The sequence below is a fragment of the Pinus tabuliformis genome, chromosome 7 (genome assembly GCF_031772625.1).
Source record: "Pinus tabuliformis cultivar Carrire ecotype Pingquan chromosome 7, CPIR1, whole genome shotgun sequence".
NCBI classification, from domain to species: domain Eukaryota; kingdom Viridiplantae; phylum Streptophyta; class Pinopsida; order Pinales; family Pinaceae; genus Pinus; species Pinus tabuliformis.
This window is the reverse complement of record NC_142293.1, coordinates 1,319,622,168-1,319,631,153: the sequence shown is the minus strand read 5'-3', so window position 1 is coordinate 1,319,631,153 and position 8,986 is coordinate 1,319,622,168. Positions and strand designations below refer to the sequence as shown.

Here is an 8,986-nt window from a genome sequence, read left to right as displayed (position 1 = left end):
GGAAACCTAACTTTGCCAAAGCCAAGCTTGGCGAGTTTACTGATGTTGTCGAGTCTCTTGATGCCACCTACGTACGGGAATTTAGTTTGCCGTGGCTGCATTTATATATACAGTGTCCAGCACCTATATATTATCTTATTGTGTATGTGGATCTGTATGAATCGAAAATCTTGTTAAATTAACCCAAGTTGACTTCTAGAGTTCAACGACTTCCACATAAAAATTATAAAAATCCTCGGGGATTACCCTGAAATTTAAAAAAGCCAGCGGTTTTGCTATAACAATTTGACGGCTTCCAGTATAAAAATGCCCGCAGATTTCCATGCTTGGAAGGTAAACGATCATTAGTGGAATTCCATGCCGTCGCAGTTTATCCATACAATTTGACTTTCCCTTCATTTATCCATGGTGGGTTTGTTACCTATAAATACTCTCCAACAATCACAGCTTTCTTACTCAATCAGAGTATTCTCTCTAAGCATTTCCAAAATTTGTCCCTCGTCTTGTGTTTACTTCAATGGCTTCCCCAATGGCTGTCAGATGCTCTTACAGCCTGCTACTTTACATTCTGTTATTGCAGAACCTTGTCATGTGTCTCGGCACAAGAGCAGAACCGTACGTAACATCAAGAGCCGCATACTATAGCAGTGCAGATGGCCTGGGAACCGAAGGTAAATGCATTCATCAATGCACACAAATCTATATTATTACTCTTATCTATATATGTACGAGGGATGATATATGTATCTATTAATGTGACTGCAGGTGGAGCGTGTGGATATGGGTTCTTTGGCAGAAATCTGAATGGAGGTGATGTAGCTGCTGTCGCTCAGTTATACAGAAATGGAACCGGATACGGTGCCTGCTACAAGGTAACCATCATCATCAAAACTATTTCATAACTGGCTACTACAAATTCTACTATAATTATCCACCTTCATCACCTGATTTTTCAATCTTAAGTTTATGGACGAATTTCAATTTTAGTGTGACAAATTCATATTGATGAAAATTATAGGTAAGATGTACCAATACAGATCTCTGCAGAAGCGAAGGAGTGAAAATTGTTGTGACAGATTATGGGCAAGGCGACCGAACTGATTTCATCATGAGCCTTCATGGGTATTCGAAGCTTGGCCGTCCAGACAAAGTTAGCCAACTCATATCGTTGGGTGTGGTGGATATCGAGTATAAACGGTACATAGAATAGGAATTAGTAGATTAATAACGTATATAAATACACACAGACACACAGTTGAATATTTCAACCAATTTGATGACTTGATTTCAGGATACCTTGCCAATATGAGGGCTACAATCTCATGTTTAAGATCGATAGCAGTAGCAACTTTCCAGAGTACTTGGCCAAAAAGACGTTCTGGCTATTCAAGTCAGACAGGTAGTTATTTCCATAATTATAAACTTATTTCTCTTTGCATTCCTAGTTATCTATGCTAACTAAATTAGTCTTCCTAATTAAAAAAAAAAGTTCATTGACAATTACCGAGCCCGGTTGCAGATGTAATGATGTGATATAATGTAATGTAATGCAACGCAGGAGGAATCGTACGACTGGAAAGCTATGTACCGAAGCCACGGGGCCGTGTGGGACGTAGTAACACCTCCGAGGGGCGCTCTTTCTCTTCGCTTTCTGGTTAGTGATGGGAAGAGAGAGGAATGGGTGTCGAGCGCCCATGTAATACCGGCTAACTGGAAGGCAGGGGCCATATACGACTCCGGCATTCAGCTCAATTAACTCATGGTGTAGATTTGGCTTGCTATCCTCATAAATTGTAGTCTGGTAAGAAAGAAAGTGTGAAGTTAGGATGTTTGTTAATTTAGTTTTTGATGTTAAGATATTACCGACTGCAAGATCTGTTATTAATAGGTTTCATTTCTATATTTGTATATGGAATGTGTAAAGGAATTTTGGAGTTCGAGTGTTCTAGATTCGAAGTCGCTTCTTGATTCTAAGAATCAGAGTTGCTTCTTAGTTGTATAAGGTTAATACGTTGTACTTTCTATAATCAGGAAAAATAAAAAATAAAAGAGGCGGACAATCATTTGTCTCCTGTTAAAAAAAATTAATGTTATTTATTAGATGTATAATTTTATTACATTCTTTTAAATATTTTAAACTTTCACAAAGAACTTTATGTTGCATATTTTCTTCTAAATAGTTTAATTCATAAATCTAATCTATATAAACAAGGAGCCACTGTTGTGGCGCTAGTCCCTGCCAGTTAACAAAACAGTTTGGTCAGTTATTATTATGAGATTTAATTTGCGTTTTCATGAGCGCTGGTTTCCGTTACTAGTGTGTTGTAGGCATGCTTACTTGTATTAAGATTTAATGAATTGGATGGCCAATTGTTGTATGAACTTTTTGAGTTTATGGCAAGGGTGAAATATAATAAACTTTGCCTTTGTTAAGTAAGAATTGTCATAAATGTCATTGAACTGATAAATGCTTGTCATGTTGAGTTTGTATAAATAAGATTAGTTTTAGATATAATTTTCCAATGTCTCATGATTTAAAAAAGGCTTATATTAATAATTAAAATATAATAAAATTTAACAGTGAATCATAGAAAACTTGAGGGAAAAAAACTATAAAAGGTAATAATAATGCATTATAATGTATGAAGAATTAAAGAGTGTTAAAGTAAGTTATGTATTTTAATAAGCACGGGGTATAAAATATATTTAAATGCATAATAATGAATTATAATGTACGAAGAATTGGAAAGTCTTAAAGTGATTTATGTATTGTAATAACCATGGTGCACAAAACATATTAAAATAATAGGAAGGTGTTAAAGTAAGTTATGTATTTTAATAACCATGGTACACAAAACATAGAATTTTCTTATTTTTTTACATTTGAATATTATGGAAATATTCATAAAATGATAATGACCAAATAAACATTATTATGAATATAAATTTGTTAATTAAATTGGTGGTGGAGAGTGTTCAATATTTACATAGATCATTCTCGAAGGTCAAAGAAGAACTTAAGCATTTAAAAATTATAGTTATGGAGTCTTGAACCCATGATTGAAAGATTACATATCTAGTAACATGTTTGGACATAAATGATACCATTCAGGTTAATCTCAATGATTGAGGAATTATTCCATGGTCAAAAGAACAAAAGATATATTTATTTAAAAATATTGTTTATCATAACTTTAGTGTGAACTTTAAATTTGTCCAATTACTAATTAGCAAAGAAAATAAACCTTGCATCTAATTTCTAATTAGTAATTTGTTGCATTTAATTAATAATTTATTGTGATGCAAAAGGACATGACTTTTGGCCTTTTTTATAGTTTTGGGTTAGTAAATATAGCATCTAAGTACAATAATAAAATAATTTTGATAAGTTTATTTATAAATTAAAAATTAAAATAAACAAATTAAAATTAAAAAAACATTTAAACTTTACGAGTTGAAATGTAAATTGATCATGATCTCCAAGAAAAAATTCATTATCTTTTGGTGTTCTATACTCTTGCTTTCTGCAATATCATAGTATTCGAATTAAAAAATATAATTTATAATTTAAACTGATAAGCTAATACATTGTGTAATAATATATTGAATATATATAAAAATATATATTTTTTACACAGAGAACATTGGTTTTGGAGCATAAGCAGTGGCAGTAGAATCCAAATTCAAAATATAATGCAGTTCATGTTTATCAAAATCGTTCTGTCATTTTTGTTGCAAAATACATTTATGTCAAGTCAAATAAATGGCACTTTATAGGCTGGATAAAGAAGTATTGTGTCAGTACAATGTCAAATTTTGTGCTGTAACATTTTTTCATTCTGTCAGTACAATGTCATTTTGTTAGCAATGACAGCACTTCATTCCAAGTCTCCATGTTTCAAAAATTTCAGTTGAAGGGGATCCCATGGAATTTGCAGAAATTTATGCTTCTTTATACGAGCTTAGCTGCTGAATTTTAACAACAACATTTCCAGACTTTCCTAGAATGGCTGCAACTGTGCGTTCAGATATTACAACTTCAACTGTAGGTTTTGTGATAAGCTCACCAGCTGCTGTGACACTGCCAAAGGTGATATACAATGCCAGGGACATTAGTACAGAAATGGTGATCAGCAAAACCCCCATGATAGCAGCGATTGACAAAGTTTTGCAAATCTTGTGTACCTTCCAAATCCGGCAGAACTCCCTTGACGAAGAATTGGCTCCTCAAACTCAGAGAAATTGCCAATATTGTTTATATCGCGATTTGACTGAATTTTGAAACAAAGCATATAGTTAGTACTACAGGGGTTGGTGTTTTCAGACATATTTATGCTTAATTATCTTAAATAGAAATTTAATTGCAGCAAGGAATCTGCTTTTATTCTAAGAAATCAAAATCAAAAAGTAGCAACAGAGGGACAATAGAGGAATTGTTGGCAAATGTTGGAAAATGTCGGAGGGAAATCAAGAACTGCATACAAAATGGGTGCACTTGTTTGCTGTGGAGTGCCTGAAATTTCAACCAGTGCTTCAGATGTTCCTGGTCTAACTTCAAGAAGATTAACTTTGGCATGAGAAATCTGACCATACAAAGAAAACATGATCAATAAATAAAGGGTCTTCATAGCAAGGTATCAACAATTGAGCTTGAATCACTAGCGATTTAACACATTGTTATTTCCTGTAGCATTGAAGCTAAATTTATGTTTAATCTCATACTGGTGCCATGTTATCTCATTGCGGCGAAATGTGGCAACAGTTTTAAATATACAGAACAGGTCCCGTCAAAAATTGATCCAGTACAAATACCAGAGCAGAAATAATTTCGAATAGTTGATAACAGTCGTCAAAGACAAAAAACGTTGTTTTAATTAATAGTGGATGAAAATAAATAAAAATGTTTAAACAAAGTTGACCTTTGATGACGATGGGGCTGGTGAAGACTGCATAGTCGGATAGCTTGATGATGAATGGCCAGAATCTTGAAACGGGATGCTAGAAGAGAAAGATGTACGAGGAGAGCGGTATTCAAACCTTGTTCTAGTACTTGATGGTGGCAGAGACGAAGAAACCATAGGTGCAGTACTGTACTTGTCATGGTTTAAATTTTTTTGCAGTCTTGAAGTTATCTGAACTAAAGGTTCTCGTGCAACCCTTATATCATGTACAATGTGCCAAAAGCTTGTTTAACATTAAAAAGAGTATTTGATTGACTAAAGCTGTATAACAGTAAGAGACATCCCTAACATGAGTTGTCTAACTTCAAGGAGATTAGCTTTGGCACGAGAAATCTGAATATACAAAGAAAACATGATCAATAAAGGATCTTCATAGCAAGGTATCAACAATCGAGCTTCAATCACTAGCCATTTAACACATTGTTATTTGCTCTAGCATTGAAGTTAAATTTATCGCTAATCTGACACTGCTGCCATGTTCTTTCACTGGGGCAAAAGAATATTCAAAATAGAAAACTCATAAGGTATACAGGAACTAGTATGTGGCAACAGTTTTAAATATACAGAACAGGTCCTGTCAAAAATTGATCCACTACAAAATTCTGAAAATGACAGAAACTGTCGTTTGCTAAAATTCTGAAATTGAAACATGATACATTGAACCAAGCGATTATAACCTAAGTCGAACCAAAGTTTTGGGGTGGAAAGGTTTTGGGGTCTTATTGCGGGTTTCGCATTGTTCGAGGTGAATGGCAGGCTTTGGCTCAGTGTTTGACGTTACTGCGGTACAGATGGGAGTCCTTTTGAACGCAGACGGATGTACATTCCCACGGCTACATAGGTACATCACTAAGCTGGAGTATGTATGTGCCGCATATTGTGTTTTTAATGGAATGTATTATGGTTTGGAGAAAGGAATAAAGACCTGCAAGTATTTTTCGAGGGCCTTCTGGAGACTTCGTTAACCAATTTCGTCATTTGCACATTTCTTGTTTTTGTTTTTGGGTGGGAGTGTGAGGATTTTTACAGAAGCTGTCGTGTTTCTTCGAAGCCTGAGCGAAGTCTAGCGAGCTTTAGCTGAAGAAACCATGCGATCGATCGATCGCTGACCGTTGGTTGACCGACATGATTTTTCATTATATTAACAATATAACCTAAGTCGAACCAAAGTTTTGGGGGTGGAAAGGTTTTGGGGTCTTATTGCGGGCTTCACATCATTCGAGGTGAAGGGCACGTGGTCCCGCGACTCCCAAGCGGGTGTGTAACGCTCCTATGAATCGGACAGTATACAATTGATTTGGTAATAAATTCAGATTGATTTACAATCAACTTAGGTTACGGCATGTACTGTGGTGGTCTTATCGGTGGACAACTGTCCCTCCTCGAGATCCTGGAAAGTTACTCGGCTTGGGTTTTACCCTGTTCGCGCCCTTTGGGTTATTATTGTTACTTGGTTGTTTAGCTCTGCAGTCTCTACGATTTTTCCTATGTATTTATTGTATTGTCTGCGGTGAAAACACAATGCGGTTCTTGCCTACTCGGTTAACTGTATAGCAAACGTTTGGTTGCAGTTCTGTTGTTCCAGCTCCGGCTTGTATGCCTCGACTGTCTGGTGTCGCTTTGGAGAAAGGAATAACTAGACTTTTCATGGTTTAAATTTTCGGACAGTGTTGAAGTTATCTGAACTAAAGCTTGTTGTGCAACCCTTATATCACGTACAATGTGCCAAAAGCTTGTTTAAGATTAAAAAGAGTATTTGATTGACTAAAGCTGTATAAGACTAAAACACATGCCTAACATGGCTTGTTGCAGCTTTGCAATGTTGACGAGATCTCTTTTGATTTGCAAAAACAATTTATTAGAAAGTGAGTATTGTATATACCTGAACCAACTGATCAGTTTCGAAAGCACACCGAGGAAGGTCTTCTCTTTGTAATATTCTAATATTGGCAGCTGTTGTGTGCCTCATATCAGAAGTCACTGCAGCACCCCTGCCAATTAGACAACACAATTTCAAAATAAGATCAAGCTGCTGAAAGGTACTTTATCATATGCAATCCTATTACTGGTTACAGAACTGTATCTGCCATCAAACTTCAGATTCACGCTAACTAGCTAAACATGACAATGCAGAAGGAGAGATCAAAACCGTGAGGCTACAAAGTCATAAAGTTCTGGAACAAGGCTTGCAGCGTGTGCTTTTCAATGAGATCTAATAGAAACATTGGCTGAAAATATTGCACAGTGCTGAGGATGTAGGCAATTATGAGATTGGAATTGTCTTAGTATACAACAAAGGGGCAAAATGGTGCAAGAAAATGCAAACAACCAACTAGAAATTTTCGGCACGGTTTTCATAAAAACCTTTAAGTCCCCTTGCCGAAGTACTCCAAAGGTAGCTTCTCCATACACGACACTGTGTGTGAAGTGCACTTCAAATCATATAAAAAATGAAATGGGTTGAGGTAAACTTACTGCTTTGAAATCCAGCATTGAGTGCGAGCAAGAATACCAATGGAATGAGTGGAAGCTACCAGAAATGTATATTGGCCATTGTGTTCTTCGTCCTTTGTAGATTGGAAACCATGTGACCATTCTTTAGATTGTAATTTGCAAACCATGTCAGCACTCTTCAGATATATGGCATATTCAGATGGTCTCTGGGATAAATTCTTTCCTGGTAGTGTTAGCAGATTTTATGCAAAGCAGTTACCCTGTAGCATTCGTTTCGAAAATATAACTCTACGTTTGACTTTGAATCAGATGTATTTAGGAACATGCATAAAATTTAAGCAAATTGTAGAGGTAACAGTAAACAGAAACTTACGTAAAATAAAACAAAACCTTTCCATTGCAAAACTTTTGTTCGACTTAGGTTATAATGCTATTATAATGAAAAATCATGTCCATCAAGCAACGGCCAGCAATTGATTGATCCCATATAGTCACAGGGAGGTAGTAATAATACCAAATGCATTATTCCATAATTCCATTTTCAAACAACATATATTCATTTTAAAGTCCATATAGTTTGGTGCTATTTATAAAGTCTGGCTTCAAGCATGTTGCAGAATGCGTTCAATCTCAAATACAAGACAGAAACACAAACAGTACAAACAGACATGTATAAAGACTTTCTAGCTGTCTTTCCTGAATCGTTACCTACAGTATGCAAGAAACAAAAACTAACATAGCATTAAGCCATAACATAGGAAGAAACAGAAATGAGTAAGCGATTCAATATACAATTTGTCATTTAACTTGAGTGGATAATAAGTACATGTTTAATCAATCTATGGAATCTTTGGTGTTTGCATTGAGCAACTGTAGATACAAAATTATTGCTCATCATGTTCTTTGTAAATGAGTCAAAATTGCAAGTCAAATAGTTGTATTACAGTAAGAGCATAATATGAAGAAACATATTCATATTACTTTTGCATTTGTTCTGGACGTGAAGGCTAGCATGTTGCTGCATTTTGTAATCTGTATAACAAATAGTTAGTTAGAATAAAATGATAACATTGTAAATTGAAGAGAGGACATATTTGAGACAAAACATCTTAAGGAGTTATGTGAACTAAATCTTCTTGTGCAATCCTTATATCATGTACAATGTGTCAAAAGCTTGTTTAACATTAAAAAGAGTATTTGATTGGCTAAAGCTGTATAAGAGTAAAACAGATCTCTAACATGGCTTGTTCCAGCTTTCCAATCTTGACGAGATCTCTTTTAATTTGCAAAAACAATTTATTAGAAACTGAGTATTGTATATACCTGAACCAACTGATCAGTTTCAAAAGCACACCGAGGAAGGTCTTCTCTTGGTAATATTCTAATATTGGCAGCTATTGTGTGCATCATTTCAGAAGTCACTGCAGCAGCGCTGCTAATTAGACAACAAAATTTCGAAATAAGATCAAGCTGTTCAAAGGTACTTTATCACATGCAATCCTATTACTGGTTACAGAACTGTATGTGTCATCAAACTTCACATTCACTCTAACTAGCTAAACATGACAATG

General features: G+C 35.2%; 1 pseudogene; it reads left to right on the top strand.

Annotated features, from left to right (window-relative positions):
- Positions 1-517: 517 nt before the first annotated feature.
- Positions 518-1,756, top strand: LOC149252426 (expansin-like B1; annotated as a pseudogene).
- The last annotated feature ends 7,230 nt before the right edge of the window (positions 1,757-8,986 follow it).